We start from the raw sequence: 21,919 nt of genomic DNA, 5'->3' as shown, positions 1-21,919 counted from the left end.
ACCATCGATCGACCACGTGCTTCAGCTTCTCCTCTTCAGCTTTACCGCCCTTTCTCGGATCTACTACCACCCCCAACATCATCGTATACTCATCGTTGAACGTTGAGCAGAGTTAGACTTTCCTTTTTTATTGAAACTTTGCGGCACACATATAAGTTTCTTGCGGTGATATGATTCTTTCTTCATTAACAAATTTGTACAAATTTATCGTGATTTTTTTTTTACATCACATTGAAAGTATATAATATATTTAAATGGAATTTATATTTAAAATTGATAATTAATGTTTAATATTAATTATGATTTAATTTGTAGAACAAAAAACACTCTTCTGTGAACTATTCATTCTAATCAAAGTTTTAATTAATAGTTAATAACATAAAAAGGCGTTAGTTTCAATTATCCATTTTGTATTGAAACGTATGAAAAGCCACGAGTTCCGACTCGCCGGCATTGAACTTTCCAACGTTCGAGGGGTAAAGATTTTCAAAAGAAAAAGTAGAAGTAATCGCCGTACTCGCGTAACGTCAGTACGGCTAACTCGATTCCTAGGAGCTATACTCAAGGTATGGAAGGGGTATAGCATATTAGGAGGAGGAGTAGTAGTAGTAGTAGTAGTAGTAGTAGGGGATAAGTTCGAGCAACTAATTATAAATTTCCGTGGACCGCAATTAATTTTCCCCCGGAACGAAATTGCCGGTAAATTGACGGCTCTCGGGCTGCGAGTGTCCGAGTAGGTTAGTCCGTAGTAGTGTCACCAGCAAAGGTACTAGCTATAGTGAAGGTAGAAGCGTTTGCAGAATATCGCAACCGTAGAAGTAGTCTTCGTCGTCCTCGTCATCGTCGTCGTCGTCAACGGAAGCAGCGACTGATGGTGCCCAGACGACGCTTAGGGATCACGTCAGTCCCTTTGTACTCTAAGGGTTACTATTGAGTAAAGTAGAGGGGATGAAACTCGGTGAACGAGCAAGTAGACGACGAACGAGCTAGAACGATCTAGCGAGTGAGCAAGTGAGATCAAAAGAGAAAGAGAGAGAGGACAGATAGGCGGATAGATAGAGGGAGCGAAAGGGAGAGAGTGCTTTTTGGTAGGTGGGCTACAAAGGCTGGAGGGTGGCCCGCGAGGGTGGACCTAAGCGAGGATAAAGGAGAAGGAGAAAGCACAAACCGCTATGGTGTGTGCTTTCTCTTCGCCCCTTTGGGAGGTAGGTCGGTGGACGATCAATAAGGAGCAACGTTGGTGGGGGGTCTTACCAGGACCTCAGGCTCTATCCCTCTACGTCGTACTGCTTAGGGTGAGGCTTCGCAAGAAAGAACCGAGAAAGTATTCTGAAAGGGGTCGCTCACTGGCCGTGCGCGCGCTTTCGCCCTGTGTTCCCTCGTTCCGTGAACTCTACCTCCCCACCCTTCTATCTATCTCTTCTCTCTCTCTCTCTCTCTCTTTCTCTCTCTCTCTCTCTCCCCAACTCTCCAATTCGCACACATAACCCTAGCACGCCTCCATTCGATCCTACTCGCGTACCACGAGAATTCCAAGGTTCTCTTACACTCTCTCTCTCTTTCTTTACTACGACCCTGAGAGCTTAGAAAATTCCTACAAAAAAAGGGCCGAGAGCGGTAAAAAGTTCTACGAGCAATTACTCTTCCGACCCTTTAGTCGATAAACACGATTTCTTTTGGAGTTTTCGTGCTCACTGTTCTCGGTTAAACGCCGCTGCTCTTTTCCCTTTCGTACTTTTCGATCTTTCCTGTCTTTCTTTTTCTTTTTCCCTTTACCTTTTTTTTTTAGAAGAATAAGAAACCTCTTCTTCTTTTATCATTTTCTCATTTAAAAAACCTAGCATATTTGTTATCTATTTGTTAAAGAATTGTCCATTTCTTCCTCATGTTGAAAAAATTATCGTAGAAAAATAGCCCCAAAATAGTTATTAATAAAAACACATTAAATCCGTTCTGTAAAAGAATATTTGGCAACGTTACATTGAGCATAACGTCAACTGCTACGAAGTCCGCCAGAAAAGCATATCAAGGAATCAGTGTCAATTAACAACGATGAAAGCAAAGGCTTGAGAAGCGTATGGGTGGAAAAGATCCAGCATGAATATTCATCTGATTCAGAAAATTTAATAGATGAACCGAAACGGGGCTTGTCGCCAAGCATGTATGTTAGCGTTCGCTTGATGGTCAATCATTCTTAAAAGTAGGGAAAAGAAAGTGAAAAGATATGACTAAAAACAACGACGACGACGACATAGACGACGACAAAAGACTCTCACCTACTTAAATGTGGATATAGATGAAGGGGTAGTAGTAAGCTCGCGGAAGCGTCTAATCCATCGGGTGGGCATTGTTGTCAGACATATTGGGGTTTGTTCTTGAGGCGGTCCTAGAAGGGGGAGGGTTCACCCTCGAACGGACAGGTGGATAGGTCGAAAAGGTGGTCAGAGGGGGTGACGAGGGTGGTTAGCATTATTGATCTGTAAGACTGCCAAGCTACGAACTCTCTCTCTCTCTCTTTTCGATCTCCACATTCTCCATCAGCGCCTTCTCTCTTCATAGGAAGATGTGTGCGTGCGAATACATTTGGGACGCGAGATGAAGAGAGAGCACGCGCGCGCATATTGTCACTCTCTCACTCTTCCTACTTGTTCCTCTTCTCTTCTCTACCCGTCTCTATCCTACCGTCCGGTAAGCTTCACATAGTTACTCCGGCCACCCTTAACGCTGGCTTAGGAAGGGACAAACCCCCGACCATTTCCTCTTTCAATCCCTCCTCTTCATTCTCCACATCCTCTAACCGTCTCTGATGCCTTCTCTTCCTACTACACCTCTACCACCTTCTCCTGAAGCAACTCGGTTCAGCCGGATTCACGAGCAGCTAACCAACACGCAAGTTGCTTAAACCCACGCTTCAACCGAGTCTCTCTATCTCTTTCTCTCTATCTACCTATCTATCTTTCTTGGAAAAGGAAGGAATCTCTCTCTCTTTATCTATCTATCTATCTATCTATCTATCTATCTATCTATCTATCTATCTATCTATCTATCTATCTATCTATCTATCTATCTATCTATCTATCTATCTATCTATCTATCTATCATCTAGCTTTCTCTCACTTATTGTATGTTTGTGTAACGACCGAAAGCCGCACCGACAATGCACGTTCGCCGTAACTTTCTCAGTGGCAAATCCCGACGAAACTTCTTTTACCTCCACATTTCTCTACTTCTTTACAAATCAACGATAGTATTCTTTTTCTTTTCTCTCTTTTTCCACTTGTCTGCTCTTCTTTTCTGTGGTGTAAATGGAAGACGAGAGCTGAGTTGGAGGATGAATAGTGGAATCTCAAAAAGTTTCTCTTTTGTTTTACCAAACAACGGAGAATGACTTGACTCTTAAAACCTCCTACATTTTTATATAATCTCATTATGTTATTTTCTCTTAATATAACTAGCATTACTTTCTCTTTTGTTCATCGGACGTTTCTAATCTGTCAAAAAATATATTAATTAACTTTTAATCAAACTTAATGTGTGCGTGTAACTATGTGAACATTTTTAAGCATTAAACATAAACCGTAATTGATTGATATGAATAGAAACATTATCAACATCGACATGTTCGAACCTTTAAAAAGCAAATCACTTTCCGTTCTTTTTATTTATGTCATACATCTTCGTTATATATCATTAATTATGAAGCAATGAATAAATCGAAAAGAAACTAAAGCTTAATTAACGAGTTCCATATAATCTCTTATCTTGACTTTTACATTTCCTTAAAACCTTTTATTAGAGACGTTGAAACTTACGACGAAGGGGATGTAGAGCATTTCTATTCCATTTTCCCCTACCCCGAGTTTCGATCTACCCTCGGACATAGAACACCATCCCTCCACTCGGTTTCTCTCTCTTTCGTCTTGCCTCTTCTCTCCCGCATTTTTCTTACTTTCCTCTTTCCCCGTCTAGGTCCTTTCCTCCATTCTCGTTCACTCGACCTTCCACCCTTCTCTAAAGGGTAGAACACGCGTTGCTCGCACCACCCACGCAGGGAGGGTACGAACAAAGGCGTCCTAGCCTTACGCACACCGTGAAACATAGTGGTTCATATATGACGTGAGATTAAATTCTAACGGGTTGCCTCCCTCTAAACGTAGAGGCATTTTTCTTAGCTCGCCGAGGAAAGGACTGCGTACCTAAATTAATACTCCATCCCTCTCGTATCCTTGTCTTCGTCGTTAAGAACGTTGGAAAGCTACACGGATATGGGCGCATAGTTAGGTCTAGATACACGCTAAAGGGCACACGTAATCGTGTACATACATGTAAATATGTATGCGTACCTTCGCCATGGTTAGCCCATACAGCCGTTTCAACCCCCGCGGCGAATTTCTAACGGCCATTATTTAGCGTGCTTAGAACTAGCTCCCGTTGGGGTAATGGCACCCTTCCGTCCGCCAACGGAACGTACATACGTTACGTTACGTAGCTCTGTATAAGCGAAGCGTAAACCGGACGAATTGTCCAGCTCTGAAAGACAAGAACAGAACGACGAAGAAGGAGAGAACCTAGCCGAATCCTCAGCTTGCTTGCTTGCATGCTTGCTTGCTTGCGTGCTTGCTTGCTTGCTTGCATGCTTACTTGCTTGCTTGGTTGCTCACTCGTGAGGCTCGAACTCAGTAGTCTAGGAATTCCTATTAGTTCTTTGCCCGTAATGAGTCGTTCATTCCCTCTCTTCCCCGCCACTCCTTCATTTTCCCTTCTCCACGACGAAATTACGGAAAAAGGACCTTCTGCACGGCGTGCCTGAAAAGCGAACTCGTCCGTTCTCCGACTTCCGCCATCGAGCAAAGTTTCTCGCTCGAAGGACATTAGTCGGACTACAGTTTCATCAGGGAATGCTCTTCGAATTAATAAGGGAATAGTTTCTATCCTTTCTAGTTATATTTCTTCCTCCGTTAAAATAAAAATAGAATCGTAGAACGTTAGAGCAATATTACGAACTTTTGTTTGAATATCATAATATTAATTGATTTGTGTTTTACTTTCTAATAAAACATCTATATCATACCTAACATATATCAGGAATATTTAAAAATCATAAAATTACGATTTTGTTATTGGAGTTTACTAATTAAACAGTCTTCCTATATGCAAAGACTCGATTTTACAAATATTGCCATTTGCAAATAAGTTGCACATAAATAGACGAATGACGATCCATAGGGAGAATAGATAATATCGAATAATGTAGGAATAGTGCTTTCTAGAACGAGTGTACCGCCCCGGTGGACTTAGATTTAGGGGCTGCTAGTTGGAAGCAGTTCGTTGGGGAAAGGGGTGGCAAAGGAAGCAGAGGTGGAGGAGAAGGTGGTATGGTAGAGCTTGGTGGAGTTCAAGAGAGAGAACCAGGGTGGTTAGGGTGGTTAGGAAAAGGTTGGAGATGGCGAGCTCGCGACGAAGAGGGAGGGTTAGTTGGTTCGCATTTACATAGCGGACCCAGCAGGACTAGATGACTAGGCGGTGGGGTATTAAGAGGGAGAAAAGGGGTGTTGGGTGGGTGGTGGCAATTCTGGCAACATGGCCGCGACCGAGCCGCGCGACGACGTACATACACGCACACGTTGAGTGGATAGGAAATGAGAGAGAAAGGGTTACCGCGAGTAAAGCAAGTAGAGATAGATAGAAAGAGAGAGAGGGAGAGAGAGAGAAAGGGAGACAGGGAAAGGCGGTGAGAAAGAGAGAGAGAAAGACAGAGAAAGGCGATGAGAAAGAGAAAGAGAGAGAGAGAGGAATAGCTGGATTTCCTCGGGCACACTACCACCCCCTTACCACCCTCCAAGCGTTGAGCATATCCCCCGGAACCACCCGACCGGTCTGCTTAGACACGATTCTCCGTGCAGGCTTTATTCGATTATTAAGGACCACTATTGGATTAAGCGCGATTCCGCGCACCTCCGCGACTGATTTCAAACTCCACCTACGTTCAACTTTACCACCCTCTCGGCCATCCTCGATTTCCCTCGATTTTCAACCCCCTCTAACTTTACCTTTATAAGCTTTTAAATATATGTCTTCGTTCGTGATAGTCTCACGAAAATCAGACCCTTCTTTTAGTGACCCGACCGTGATCGGTCCCGATATCCTTGCGTATAACTTTTCTCCACGGAAAACACGAAAAGGGGAAAAGTGATGAGAAAGAGAAAGAAAATGAAGTAGAGATAGAGAGAACAAATGAAAGAAAGGGAAAGGGAGAAAAAGGCTTTGGAAAGGCAATTAGGTCCGTTATTAGCAGTGAAATGCGTGAAATCGGGCGTGCGTAACGTGCTCTCTTTTCTTGGTAGATTTCTCGCTCGAGATGTCGGATTAACGTAGAAAGGAAAAACGTCGCGGGAAAAGCAAACGTGTATTTGTGTGTGAAAGTTCTTTCTTTACCACGTGCGCGATGGTGAGGAGGAAAAGTACTGGCTTATTTTTCCTTGTTCTCTTTTCTCAGCTCAACCAACTTTTCAAGGAGATAGAAATAGTCTCCTTCTTCCGATAACATCGTAAACGTTTTTATCCTTTCGGATTGTTATTAAAAATAACACTCAACGTATTAATTCAATAGAATATTATTGAAAGATGCAATCAATTATTTCATTTTTATCAAAAAATGGTTTTATTTATTTAAGACACATCACTTTTTCGCGGTCAATCCTGGTTAATGTTTCAAATAGCATACAGCAATGCATATCGAAAAATATAAAGATATGTAGAATATTCCGACCTAATAAAATGTCACAGCTATTTTAATTATTCCGAGAAACTATTATATTTATGCATATATAAGAATATTTATATGAAGGATACCACAAAAACATAAATACTCATATCGTTCAAATCGTCTAATAATTGTTCAATAAAAACCCTCAATTAACTCTTGCGAAGAGTATCACGCAATTTAATGTTTTTTTTCTTCTTATTTCACTTTCTCTTCTTTTTAATCTCTTTCCGTGATTAAATACTAAAAACTTTTTCATAATATTTAACACATGGATATTAACATAAACTCCTTATCCACGCCTTTTGCGTTCTGTAATGTACACGTATATATATTTAATAAAGTCATAAAATGTTTCAACCCTGGAAAAAGTAGCTCAGCACAAAATGTTATCCAGTTGTTTACGTGCTCGTTAAAACTTTATCCTTCCGGTGACGAAAAAACTTAAGTCGATTTCTCAGAAAGAACATATTAGCTTAAGATAACATTCTTTACGCTTTCACTGGTACAAGGTTGTATGAGTTTTTAAACATGGGAAAGTTTTATAAAAACTTACGATCAAAGCCACTTAAATTCCTTCTTACCTTTAATCAGATAAGATCGTGCGTTAATTCTTGTCGGTATAACTTTTAACAACGATAACTTATCCGATCAAAACCGTAAAACTTAGAGGCACCAGGCCTAGTCCTAATTTAAGGGTGGAAGTGAAAACCACCCCTGCCTGCGCTAATTTTAGGTCGGCACAGGCCGCTCATTTGTTTTAACCGCTCTTTCGCGGGAAAGTGAGTGGGAATGAGAGAAAAGAAAAGAGAAAGATAGAGAAAATAGGAGAGAGAGAGGGAGAGAGAGTGAGTGAGAGAGAGAGAGAATGCATACGTGTTTCAAGCGTTAAGGGGGTGAGTCAAAGTGAAGAGGGAAAGAGTGGAGAAAGAAGAGGAGGGTGGTCAAGTACGGAAGTAGATGGAATAGATGAAACGCGGTTTAGTTTAGTTGCAATTCGCACCAAAGGCACGAACGAGTACTAGCGAGCAAACGAGTTTGCTTCACGTTTTAAAAACGCACCACGAGGATACACCGACGTCTCATCCATTTGATCACACCACGGACATTCTAGATTCGGCACGATTTTTTTTGTTGTTGCGGTTTTCATCACGCTAGTTAACTACTATCCTTTGACAAAAAAAAAACTGATTAATCGACACCGACTTGTCGCACTACATTTACGTTTTCTTTTTGTCATAAAAATGGTTTTCGATCTTTTTTGTTAACGCGAAATAGAATATTTCATAATTAATCGATAAATTAAAAAGGTTTGAATGATTGTAGATATTTTATTATTAAGTATCCTACCTAATTAATCTTTATCATTGTACGAAGAAAAATAAGTAAAGAAAGAAAGAAAGAAAAAGTGACACTTTAGAAAAATCTTGCATCTTCCTAATTCTCACCTTTTTATAGTAGAGGAACAATGTATCGCACTCTCCCACTTAGGTTAAGGAAAAACTCATGCCATGGAGAGAAAACCACAAGAAGTGAGGGGAGGATGAGAGCAAAGGAAAGAGCGTCTCCATTCCGAATTTAAGCCTGACAGGTGGTTTCGAGGTTTATCGAATTCTTCGATTTCATCTCCCTTTTTTATTTTGATTTTATTTCGTTTCGCGCGTAACCTAGCTGCCTTCGTTTTTCCGCTCATCGCGATCGCTTTTAAAGCTGCTTTCACCGTCGCACAACAGTGACGTTTTCCTCTTTTTTTAAGCTTCTTTTCCTTTTTTCCTCTCGCATCGGTGCTACGTGGGTAGAGCTCGCGCGCTTTTCCTTTCTCACCTCATCCTCTTCATCCTTTCTTTCTCTTCTTTCTTTTTTATTCCTGTGGATCGCTCGGACACTCTCACCAACGACGTAATAGAATTAACTTGCGATTTACCGATTATTAGCGGGATGCTGCCTGTCCATCGTTCTCTAAGAGCTTGTCATCATTTTTGTTTTTTTTTATCTTCTTTTATATGCATCGATATTGACGACCAACCTCTATCGATTCGCCCCGAAGGTAACCTGCGTTATATGTGATCGTGTATATAACATACAAGTTGTAGACAACATTTTCACGACCGAATAATCAGATTCGTAAAGTGACAAGATTAACGAGCATATGAACTGCAAGTCGTTAACTTTTATCTTATGAGACATATTTTCGATTAAAGCAAACCCATACACAAAATACTAATTATATGCTTGAATAATGTTTATATAAAATTTATTGACTCTTGAATGTTATGGAATATTAAACGTAATGCAGATGTGATTTTAACAAAATATATTATCAACAAAAATAATCACGAATAAATCGATCATTTGAATAATAAATACAAAAAAAAGTACATTTCGTTCCACTTATATATTTTATTTTGTGCGTTTAAATATATATTTTGAGAATCAGTATGATGTAACTTTGGGTTAGTCAAAGGGAACGTATAGATCTCGTGCTTTTCACACACTTTTATCACAGAAGTCGTATCGTTTCGTCCGTTTATCTCACGACACGACGAAACAGACGCGAAAACGACAGCGACGGAACTGACGTTTCAAAAAACATACCAAAGGCGATAGCACTAGGAGATCCTTGCGATCTCATGAAATACGAACGAATCTGAATATCAAAGAGATCCGAACGGTAACGAATGAAAACCTGAATGATGGCTGGGGGTCTTTTGGTCCAGGTGGGGTCTGCACCGGTCCTTCAGGTTCATCTCTGGCTCCTTCCGAAAAACTGGACCACCACGATCATTCCCCTCTCTGTATCTGTCTTTTCTCTTCTCTCTTTTACTCTATCGGTATTATCATACATCAACGCGAAATACAGCATCCCTCCTGGTGGTCCAGCTTCACTTCTTCATACAAGAAACCCGTTTTCTTATTTCGAAACAAGTCTTACCCCCCTCGTGGTGGTCCATCAAGAAACTCGTTTTGTTCGAAACATCCGTTTGAATAGAAAATTAAAAAAAAAAAAACTATTCCGGTATATCTATTTTCTCTGTCGATTCGTTTTAAAACCGTTTTTTCAAACAAGTTTCTTACTTTGAGATCGTTACAAGATTCTTTTCGCCGTTACACATAGAAAATAGTACACGAAAAAAATATATGATAATATATTTTATATTTTGTTATTAAGTACAATAAAAATCGATTTATTACATTATTAACAAATTTAACGTACCTCGTTCGTTCATCTTAATTTTCTAAGTGAGAAAATTATCGCCTTACAAACATTTTTCGCAAACCGAGGTAAAAACATGGAACGGGTGTTTTGTTTTACTTACATACAATACTAAAAAAGATAGGATAGACGAACCACAAGCTTATTGAATAGCGCGAGCTCGGCTACCGCAACTGGTTAATAAAGCTCGAGGAGAGCGAGCATCAGCCATAAGACACAAAGAGAAAGAGAGAGAGAAAAAAGGAATAGGGAGGAACGGTTAAGGGGTAACGTTAATGATGCCCGCATTCCCGCGCATTTTAAGAGGGTCGAATATAAATGGTTCAAGTCTCTCTTGGTCTCCCTTTTCACAAAATTCCTCTTTTCCACCATTCTTCAAGCTCTTTCGAAATGTATATCTAGCGAAGAAAGGCATATGTTACTTCGTGACACGTGTCCTTTGTCATTTTCGGTACACAATATATCAGTAGAAGCATCAATAACAAATTTTTATTTGTTAATTATGTTTTTCATTATTTTTTAATACAAAATTAAAAACACAAAAATGATTACATTAATGTTATCTACCATTTTACAGCATCTTAAAGAATATTAGATATTGCTTTCGAGTATATTTAAATAAGGGAGAGAGAAAATCCAATAAAAAGCATACAAGCGCAAACATTTTTTATATGCAGAAGCTTAATTCTTCAATATAAAAAAAATCAACAATGAAAAAGTCATTTATAATTAACATAAGCTTACACGCATAATCGATCGATACACAAATTCGTTCTTTTCACTCTCATTCGAATATGTTTCACACACATCTAAGTCTTAAAAATAATCCATACTACGAAATAAACAAAATATTTCGTGTTCTTTGCATCAACTCGAATTCGACGAATATAAAATTGTAATATTTCATCGGTTTCATTAGTGTTTGTGGGTGCGCGCACTCAGATACCTCGCGTTAACGCACGGTTCCATTCGCGATAATTATAAAAACGCAATTCGTATGTGTCTGAAAAACACAATGAATATTGTAAAGGATAATAACATTCTTTATGCAATAAAATCAACGTACCCAATCCATTATTTTGTCGATTATTTTATGGAAACGTTCGTGGTCACATGCAATCATGAGTCTTTTGTTAGATGTTAATACTAAAGGGAAATTTCACGTGCGAAATATAAAACGTAGAATCTTTACGGATCGGTCAAAATTATCAGGGAATTAAAAAAGCTTTGACAAATTTTCAATGTTATTGAAAGAGTAAACAATTCTGATCTTCGTTTTATTCTGTCTATTCTGTTCTTTAACGTACTCCATATTCTTATACGTATGTATACTTTAAATACACATTTCTTTTAAATCTTTCATACATTATCTAAAAATACATTCAAATTAATTCGATTTTAAAAGTCTCTTAGATATACATATTTGGAATTTGCATAGAATAATTGAAGACTATAACAAATATTATAATGTATTATAATTATATTGAAATGCGTTTAATCATACATATTTCATTCTTGCTTAGGGCTATTACCAAATGTGAATTCATTATGTAAAATGAGATTCTTTGTAAACTGTTTATAATACTTTATAGTTATATATATATATATATATATATATATATATATATATATATCTTTTTAAGATCGTTGATAGTTCATTATTATGTTCTCATCAATTTTTTTAAACGATTATTTAAGCAAAAATATCATATTTATATCATAAAAAACGTGAACAGTGACATTACCAAAAGGGTCTCACGCGTAGCAAACTTTTGCCAAGCGAAAGTAATGATTTTAGTTAAGGACTTCTACGATTATCTATCTACATCTTTATTACCGCGTATAATGAAATACGGACTGTTTCATAAATTTCTCTAGGATTAAAAATTACCGCTGTGGAACGAGAAAGCACGAAGAAGAACCGAGATATATTTACCACAACACGGCACGCCGGATTTCCTCTATTAATATCAAACTTTACCTGTTTAAGACTTTTTCTCTCTTGTTACACATATTATCAAGATACATTTTCATTAGCTTTTACATCTTAAATTTAACGTTACGTAGATATCGTTTCCTTATTCTATTACTTAAAACACTTTTCTACTATATAATTAAAATATATCGCGATAAAAACACACTTAAAATGAAATTGACAAAAAACAGTACCTTTCTTAAGACTCTGTTTTTTTATTAAATATTTAAAAGAAACGTAATGCAATTCTACATTAACTAATACAAGTTTGTCATTCTAATGCAGCTCTGAAAATGTCTGGCCGTTGTTTTGTCCTTCTCCTCTACGCCTCCGTGCCCCGTGTCAGTAGTACGTCAGTCGGTTGTAACATTGTGTAAAACAACGCGGGGCACACGACATATACCTATCCCGGGCCACGTCGTTACGTCGCACAGTATGTAACATGCACCTCTATATGACGAGCGATGAATAATAAACGGTTGGGCCAATGAACAACAAAACGGCGCGAAGTGCATGGAGAATATTAATTGCAAACCCTTTGGCAGTGTGTGTTTGTGGTTTATACAAAAGGAGAAACGATACGAGAAATTTTTCGAAAAGATAGTTTCAACTAGAACCGACTACATTTTACCGATCTAACATTGTGTTTATACCCAGATTACATTCATTAAAACAATAAATAATCACTTTTAGTTTTTGTATCTTTTAAATAAACACCATCGGAATTTTGTCCTCTTAATTTATCTTCTTGTTTTAAAGAGATGCAATTTACGTAAATATGATACAAACAACATATTAACTTTCACTATATATAAGAAAAATTCAATTAAACTCTTTACATACTATGTAATTTAATAGCCTAACAAACTCGCTATACAGTTGTAGCGATATTGTACTCTGTATGTACGTATATCATCTAGATATAGATCTTACAGTAAATAATAATTAAACTTTATTGTGTGAGCATTTGAGAGAACTCATGAGAATTCAATAGAAGTAAAAAAACCAGCTGATAAAAGAAAATCATCTAGAAAAGTAAGAAGGAAAGCGAATAACCAAAAAGACTGGCGTGAATTATCTGAAATGAAAAAAGGGAGACGGAAGTGAGACGAAGGAGGTAGGAAGGATGTAGGAAAGGCAGAAAGGCTAGGCATACTCGCTGAACCAATCGCATGCTGCGTCTGACAACCAGCCGACTACTATACTACACCATTGCGACCATTTGAGTTTCCTACTACCAACGAGTTTCTGCCTCTCACTCTCCCGCGCACGCTCCACTATCGCGCCTCTATCCATCTATATTCTGTCCACCCTTTCTCCTATTTCTCTCTTTCTCTCTTACAAACTCACGCTCGTTCGCTATCCGTCCATCCTATTTCAACAGCGGCCACTACCCTCTCGGTCTACCGCTCCTATTCCCTCTCCCTCCCTCTTCTTCTCTCTATTTTCATCTCTTTCTCTCCTCTCTCCCATTCTCTCTTTCTCTCTTGCTCAATCCATCCACCTCTTCTACATTTCCCTCTTTCTCCTTCGCCATCTCTATCTCGTTCTCTTTCTATCTCACTCTCAGCCAGGCGCTCATGAAGCGACGGAGCACTGGCCGATTTTGCATTTAAATTTGGTAAATTTGCCGGAGTTGGCAAATGAGCTGTGGGCATGGTGTCTAATACTCGCGCACGAGCACGGCCGCCGATACACTGCGTCTAATGCCTCTGGAGAGGGTACACCGGATACGCGAGATACAGTCCTTCGCAAAAGTCTCTAGAAAGCAGAGATTCTTTTTCTTGTAATAGTCATTTTACAATAGATTGATCCTCTTTTTCTTATTCGAAGTCAAAAAAAGAATGATCTTGCTGGTCTAAATCTCTCCCTAGTTTGAGGATTTATCGTTTCGAGGATTGAAGAATCTTCAACGAGATGTTTAGAAAGTTTTATTCCTTGTACAGTATATTTTCAATCGATCAATTAAATCTTTTCTTCTTTGATATTTTTTTTATCATTGACAGTAATAAATGTTTGTCATAAGCATTTTGTGCATTCTCAATCGAGTTAGTTCTAAGTAGCTTACCGATAATAAAAAGAAAAAAGTAATAGACCACAAAATGATTTTATAATGGAAGAATAAACATGGGGGGAAAAAAGGACATACAACGTAAACTTTCAATTTCGGTTACTGCGGAGCTACACAAGAGAATCAGACGATAATGGAAGATCGATTTTGAAAAGCGCCAGAAGCGCGTAGAACAAAACGAAAATATTTGGGCGAACGTAGAAAGCCGAAAGCATTTTTTTCTCCCTCTCTATCGGCCATCTCTTACCCCCCTTATCGCTTTTTCTCTTTCTCTCGCTCTCTCGCTCTCTCGCTCTCTCGCTCTCTCGCTCTCTCGCTCTCTCGCTCTTTCGTCACTCAACCACGCGATCCGGTCTTCCCGTTTTTTTTTGTTTCATATTCCGGTACGGTAAACTGATAGAAATATTGCATCAACGAGTCCGTGAATCCGCAACGTGTGTATCTCGTTTGCGGTGAGGTAGCCAGCTTTCACACTGGACTGTACGCACCCACACGTGGGAAATAGTGCATAGGAAATGCAAACGTGTAGCGGAGAACTTCGGACAGCACCCTCTAATTTTAGCCCGCAGAGGGCAGCACCCTGTCACGCCTGTACGTGTCTGTCCATGTTGTAAAGTTGCGTTCCATTTTCATCGTAGTCCTCTTTCCAAATTCGACCGTAGCAGCTCTTGGAAACCCAACTAACACCGATCACTGTGGTTTCCTACCGGCCAACCTGTCGAACTTTTTACGTACTTTCTACTCCTCCACTCCTTCCTTGAGTCTGAAAATAGTCAGCATAAATGCGGCTTATTAGAGATATCTTTTCTCACTGTAAATTCTTCTTTTTCAAACTAACTCTAATGTGTTATCTCTCATTGTTATTTACAACACAATAATGTGAATCAATTTATCATTCATTAGTAATTAGTTACTTTATAATATAAGATTTCAATAAGTACCTGCTCATCTTCATTACAATTACGATACATCGAACGTTCTTCCATTCGTACGCAGATAAAATTTCAGTAATAAATAACATAGTTAATCTGCTTATGGCAAATACATATTTCTCGTAAATGAGAAAAAGATAGTAAATATTGTTCATTTTGGACATTTATATGAGAAGCAAAGTGACCGTACAACTAAAAGAGATCGATAGGATACTACTGTTTTTGCAATCTCAAAGAACTAAATCGGAATTGAACCGAGGGGGATGGGGTAATGAAATAATTAAAAACAAAGAGAGGTAGATAAAAATATTACAGCCCTGAGTCCGCTTTCCAATGAGATTTATATGAAGTTATCTGAGCTCACTAGAGACAAGACTTTATTATTCATTGTAAAATTCTTCATTGGACGATTTTCTATTGGGTAACTAGAGAAAGTTCGTTTCTATTAAATCCATGCATAACATAAAAAGGCAGTAAATGTAAAAACTAATGAAAGTATTCTTACCGAAATTCCATCGAATTAATCAATAAACTCCTTTGCTATTTATTTATAAAAGTGAACTTTATAAACATATCAACGTGTCCGTATTATCGCCTCGTCATCAAGGAAAAATCCATTCGAAGAATCCAACGATCTGAAAAACATAAAAGAAAAACCACGGAGAATCGAGAAGCTTATATTGACTCTGCGAGATGCAAAGTAAAAAAGATTTTGAAAGATAAGATGACTTTCTCGCATAGGTATATCTCATTCTCAATTTGCAATCTCGTCTGTAAACAAAGTATATATCAAAACCATAGAATTTGCATAAAGAGGAAGTGCACAGTAAGGGAAGACAGTGAAACTGGTGAAAGAAAGAGGGAGAGAGAGAGAGAGAGAGAGAGAGAGAGAGAGACAGTACGATAGAGAGCTAGAACGAACGTTGGGATGAAACAAACCGGAGTCGACGCACGTTTTTATCGCGACAAGCCAAAAGAAAATCAGATTTTCCGCTAGCTGGTACGCCGCTTTTACATGGACGTTCGCGTTCGCAGGCTGATTCAAACTCATTCGTTGCACCCGTCATCGTAGTCGCAGGTACCGTCGTCGTCAGCGTCGTCGTCGTCGTCAGCGTCGTCGTCCTTGTCGTTGTCGTCGTTTTCAGGCAAAACGCATTTCTCTTTCTGCGGAAGCATCAAAAACGAAAGGATGATAGGATCGAAGAGGGTCGAAGGCTGACTCTCAACATTTTATGTTTCTCTCTCTTTCTCTCTCTTTCTCTTTCTCTCTCTTTCTCTTTCTCTCTCTCTCTCTTTCCCTCTTGAGCGCATACATTTGCAAAAGACAGAAAGAAAAAGAAAGAGAAAGAGAGCCAGAAAACACAAATAGCTCGCTCACATCGGATAGCGTCATAGCGACGTAACGTAATATGGAGGAATAATGGGTTGATGAGCGAGATAAAAGAGTTGAGAGAGAAGAAGAGTGAAAGAAGGACAGAGATAGATAGATAAGGATAGAGAGAGAGAGAGAAAGTGAGGGAAGAGTCGTCAACGAGAAAGAGAACCAAAGAGGTTGACGAGAGAGACGAGGAAGAGGAAAAAAGGAACGAAGAAGTGAGAAAGAAAGAAAGAGAGAAAGAGTGAGGCAACGTGTCCTGTTCATTATGCAACGACGCGACTGCACCCCTCAAACCCTCCTGTATTACTCTTTCTCTGTCATGAGTGAACGCGCGCGCACACGGTGCTGCGACGACCGGGCGTCGGTTCACCATTGCTGCTGCAACGGAGAACCAACCAAAGTACAATCGGGAGGCCCCGTGGTTAATGAGTCGGCCGAACAAAGCGAAAAACCGTCCATTAAATAATGCGCGATGCAACGTCGGCGCAGCCGACAGACTGCAACGCTCCTACCATTTCTCTCTTTTTCTCTTTTTCTCTTTTTCTACCTGTCTCTCTGTTTGTTTCTGTCGGCGAATTCAGAAGAGAAAATTTTTTCTCCCAATGTAAAAAATTCGACACCTAGGAGCTCCAAATCTGATTTTTTTAAAGTCAGTTTTTAAAAATCTTTAAAAGTTATAATACATGTATTTATTAATACAAATTTTCTATATTGAATTTGCCAATATAATTTGGATCTCTTCTATATTCGTCGATTCCAGCCTGGAAAATTTTCCTCGTACGATTCACTTCCCGTTAATATACAATTCTTCTCGGGTGCTAATAATTCTACGATTATACGAATTAATTCACGCTACCACCGATATTGTACGCGCATTATAGGTAAAATACAATTAAATTTATTAGATTGATTATGCGCGTGTAATATTACGTGATTATTAAATGATACATTATCATTTAATCCAAACGCGTTCGTATTATACGGATGATGTTTTCTGAGTTAATGACTAATAAATTTAACAACGAATTAGAGATAACCCATATGATATACATTAAAAAAGAATTTTTGTATTCTTTAACGAAAAAATGATTTTTCAGTTTATTTTGCTTTGGATGCTAGAGAGTTCTCAACGAAGGTTGACGTACCCTGGTTTTATCTAAACTTTCATCTAACTTCCCTTCAGTATCTAATCGCGCTACCCCACCACTGCATCTATGAAAAGGCTAGGGAAGGAACTAGAGTGGGGAAAACGGAGTATGGTGGGGATACACACATGTACACGCATATACGAACCATAAACGCGCCAACCTACAAGCATGTGCGGATCGACATGGGGGAAAGGGGATAACAACCCTTAATAAATGCGCACTCGATGGGGACGCAGCAGCTCGTGAAAGAATATTAAGGTAGATCATTCTGAAGATTTTTTGAGACGTTAAGCATAGCTACATAAGTTATTAATTATTCAAGAGAGTACTATCCTTTTGCCTTTAATAATAAAATTATTAATAAGTAATTTCTCTTCAATGTTCTTTGATTATCAATAATATAATAATATATTTATTATTTTAACATCTCATAATATTTAGATTGATTATAAAATATTATTTTTCAGCTTAATTCACGTCCATAACTTACAAGGAATTGTTAATTATTCGTAATTTAAAGAATTTCAAAGTACTCATGATAGAAAGAGAAAGAGTAATTGTATCATTTTATTTTATATAATCGTCTCAAAACCCGGTTGGTACAGAAAGAAGATTTGCATCCTATAGCATCTAGGAGGGTCTTTTTTATCATAAAGAGTATGAAGTCATGATCTGTTGGCATGAAAGAAAGCGAAAGGAAAGTAATAGTCGTAGGCACAAAGACTTAGGGCGTCTCTGAAAACGAAAGAATTTTGCATTTTTTTTCTTCCTGTTTTTCCTTTTTCTTTTCTTTTTCTTTGCAAAACGGTTAAAATGTAAATTAAGTCAACGTGCTTAAGAATGTGAGATTATTAAGAGAGACCGCTGGCTTGCCACCCTCGCAGGTACTAAAAGCTTGCGAAAACATTTCCTCGGGTTATATTCCTTTTTCTCAGGCGCGCATTATAAAGTACATATTACTCTCTTGCCTTCCGAGCTGCATTCCTTAATTTTTTCTTAGAAAAACCAGCATACTCTTTTTCTAATTCAATTTGAATCTCGTACTATATTATTTTTCGTAAAGTATTATATATATTTTTTCGTCTGAAAATTATTAATATTTAAGTGAAAATAACTGATAAACAGGTAGTAAAATTATTTACCATTAATTTTCTTTTTTAATTAGGTCTTAACGATCGATCAGTAATAAAGGGAATCACGAACAAAAAGAATATAAAATCAAACGTCCACTGCGTTTTAATCGATTAATTAAGCGAACCTTTACGGTCGCTGGAAAAAAAAGAGGGCGCCACGTTACTATGGACAGTAGAAACATCAGAAGTTGCTATCCCAGGCAACATCAGCTCTCCCTTAAGACAAATATTCTCCCTATTTTACTGAAGGATGGATAATCGATTTTGAAATAAACATTCATATCACTTCGACGAAATATTGAAAATATTGAAAAACAAAAAAAAAAGAATAATAATAAAAATAAAAAATAAAAGAATCAGACCCCCCAAGGGGGTAATTAGACGCAGAAATCATTGATGCCAATTACTCGAAGTCTTAATCAAACGAATAAACGCGATTTATTTTTTCGTCCGTTTAAAAACGTGTTAGAATGCAAAAAAGCCGACGCTTGGAATGGTCGACGTAGCGATGGGGATATCGGCTGCAGGGTGGAGAAAACGGCGGCAGTAGGAAGAAGAGGAGGAAGAGAAAGAGAAATAGAAAGAGAGGAAGAAGAAGAGGAAGAGGAGGAGAGTCGGCGATCACGAGAACGACGAGGAAGGCCGATGGCAAAGGGGCACACCATAGCTTGGTTGTTCGACACTGTGGTGGGGCAAGCCGAACGATGGTGGGAAGACGACAGGGGGTTGAATAGAGAGGGTTAAAATGCAAAAAGGCGCCGGCGGCCTCGCTCAATACCGAAGCGGTGGCGCAAGCGCCTTCATTTTGTTTTTCCTACGTCGCTGCGATGCTTTTGTTTTTCCAAGATGGCCGTATCTAGGCATCCGTTGAATGACGTCGGTAACTGTTCTCTTAAGAGAAAACGGTTGTCGCGTTCTACCCTACCGACTGGAACAGGAAAATCCTCAAAAAAGGCCACCGTCGTGCGGCGCTTCGTTCGCTCTTTTCATTTTCTCTTTTAATAGCGATTAACCGGGAGATTTCGATATTGCCGTTAACATTTTTTTTATTTTTTTTTCTCGTTTTCGGTGATTCAAATTTCAAATTCAGACAAAAGCGAATGACTTTAAGGAAAAATATGGATTCTTTGTATTTTGATATTTTTTCAGAGGCAGCATATATGTCATGCAAACAAGCCTACGTTTTAAAAGATTCTTTTTCAATTTTTCTGTGCAATACAAGGTAGTATATTCATAATTAACTATACTTTTTTTTTCTTTTACTATAAAAATCATATTTTAATAAAGTATATATATATTTATTTTTTAAAGTCATTCTTTTATGTAAGGATCTCTATTAGATCTATTTTGTATATATAAAAAATACCATTTTTATACTGTAAATCAAAATTGTTTAGTTAACGTGAAGTCTCACGAGAGAGCGATAAGAAGTAAAACTTTATACAATTTATCGAAGATGTTACTGTCGTTAAGCATCGACCGTACACATTTAGATACGTTTCATACTCGTAGTATTGCGAAAATCACGCTTCGTAGCTGATAACCAATGATATTAAGTACAATTTAGGCGTTTATCGCACCGTAGCTGCTCGTAATCCAACGTTGGTCGCATCTCTCTTTATCTCTCTTTCTCTCTTGGTAAGTTTTCAGAATGGCAGCAATAGCGTTACGACTACCATCGTATTCGTTTACACGAGAAGCAGAAGAGCCTCTCGGTAGGAATATAAAAGAAAATCGATTCCACGGAAAACAGAATCTGGAGAAGGAAAAGAGAAGAAAAGTGAGCAAGAGAGTCGTCCTAGAAGGTAAAGGGCGACTAGGGGGGGATGGTGGCTTGAAAGGTTGCTAGGGTGGAGGAAATGTAGAGAAAAAGACTCAGACTACCGCCGCGGACATTAAGAACGTTTCGTGCGGCAATTTAACAACCGTCGAGGGACGTCAGGGACACCATAGGCGGCGTCACCAAGCGGACGAAAATACGGAACGAAGAGACGCCGAGGGCTTTGAAGGGTGTAGTGGGAGTACGAAAAGAGATAAAGAGAGAAAAAGAGATAGAAACGCGGGGTTGGAAACAGCAGAGTTTTTACGATTTCTACAGCGCGTGCGCCGGCACACCTGGAGATTAGGTTTAACAGCCTTAATTTTAAAAAATTGCCGCCTCTCCCCTGTCGTTTCGACTATCCTTGTCACCCTCTTTCTACTGCCCCCCTCTACCCTTTTCCATACACCGTCCTAAACGAAATTGCGTCGCTTTGCACTGTCCAGGGGATAAAATTTCTGGATAGTCCACCGTCTCCACCCACGCGAACATTTCTCCTTTTTCCTACCGTGAATATCGTAGCAGGCAAAAATATTTAGCTTGTTTTCACCTTCTTTCTGGTATGTTAGTGATCAGACTTCGAGAAAATTCTCTAAGACCAATCGATCGATCCTTTACAAGAATCATGAGATTCGAAAAGTTCTAAAGGACTCTTTAGAATTTTTTATTGATTTTATTGAAACTCATTAGAGCTTGTCTCGTTTATCAAAAGTAATAACAAAATTTTGCTGAAAGCAAAACGATGCAAATGTAATATAAACAAGAGCGTAGAGAAATGTAATCTCTGATTACAAACTGTTTTCATAATTTTATAAAAAATCCTTCTTGTATGTGGATTTCCGTGTGATCCGATTGTTCCACGGAATAGTACGATATCATGGCGGAGTAAATCACAGAAAATAATGTATACATTAAAGATTTTTTTTTAACTCCACTTGCAATACGTACGGAAATTTTATAAATGTAAAAAACTAATAATATTATCCGTTAAATTTTGTAATAAAAGCAAATCAAACAGTTGCGAGGTGTAAACAAAGAATCGAATGAGTTAGTTAAACAAAGAGACAGGATCAAAAGAAGGAAGGACAATAGATCGGTCGTCAGTTCTTCGATAGACCAAACGATGGATAGAATGCTTTCCTCACGTAATGTTAGATCAAACGCAAAAACGAAGGGATATCTCAGCAAGGGGTTCTTTTTCAAAATGTATTCCGATTAAAGGCAACGCATTTTGAATCATCCAATTCCAAATGTATACGAACTAACATAACCTTCTTCATGTTCAACAATTTCGTCTATCTTAACTAACGGGTCCTATTCTTCTAGATCATCTATACGTTCGTCTCCGTTTGCTCGCCGATCTCTTTTGGCAATTCAGTGAAATTTTTACGTTTCAACCCTTGGGACAGCCGCAATAAAATCCACGTTGAGCCTGCTTCCAGACTCGCGTGAAATATCGCTGCGAATTATCATACCATCTGAAATT

At 38.5% G+C, this 21,919-nt stretch overlaps 2 long non-coding RNA genes across 6 annotated transcripts in view; one reads left to right on the top strand and one right to left on the bottom strand.

Moving 5' to 3' along the window:
• Positions 1-21,919, top strand: part of LOC149030959 (uncharacterized) — a 107,773-nt gene that overhangs the window by 28,267 nt on the left and 57,587 nt on the right. The window lies entirely within an intron of this gene.
• The window catches only part of LOC149030958 (uncharacterized), a 70,405-nt gene continuing 58,386 nt past the window's right edge, over positions 9,901-21,919 (bottom strand). For all 5 annotated transcript variants that reach the window (XR_016178238.1, XR_016178235.1, XR_016178234.1 and 2 more), the window contains 2 exons: positions 15,461-15,590; positions 9,901-14,786 (listed from right to left, as the gene is read on the bottom strand). This is a non-coding gene — a long non-coding RNA (uncharacterized LOC149030958). The remainder of the gene's footprint in view (positions 14,787-15,460; positions 15,591-21,919) is intronic.

This window comes from Polistes dominula, unplaced genomic scaffold (genome assembly GCF_049000335.1).
Source record: "Polistes dominula isolate Pdom_NZ unplaced genomic scaffold, Pdom_raw_medaka contig_20, whole genome shotgun sequence".
Lineage (NCBI taxonomy): Eukaryota > Metazoa > Arthropoda > Insecta > Hymenoptera > Vespidae > Polistes > Polistes dominula.
Note: the sequence above shows the minus strand (reverse complement) of the source record. Positions and strands in the feature narration are given on the sequence as shown.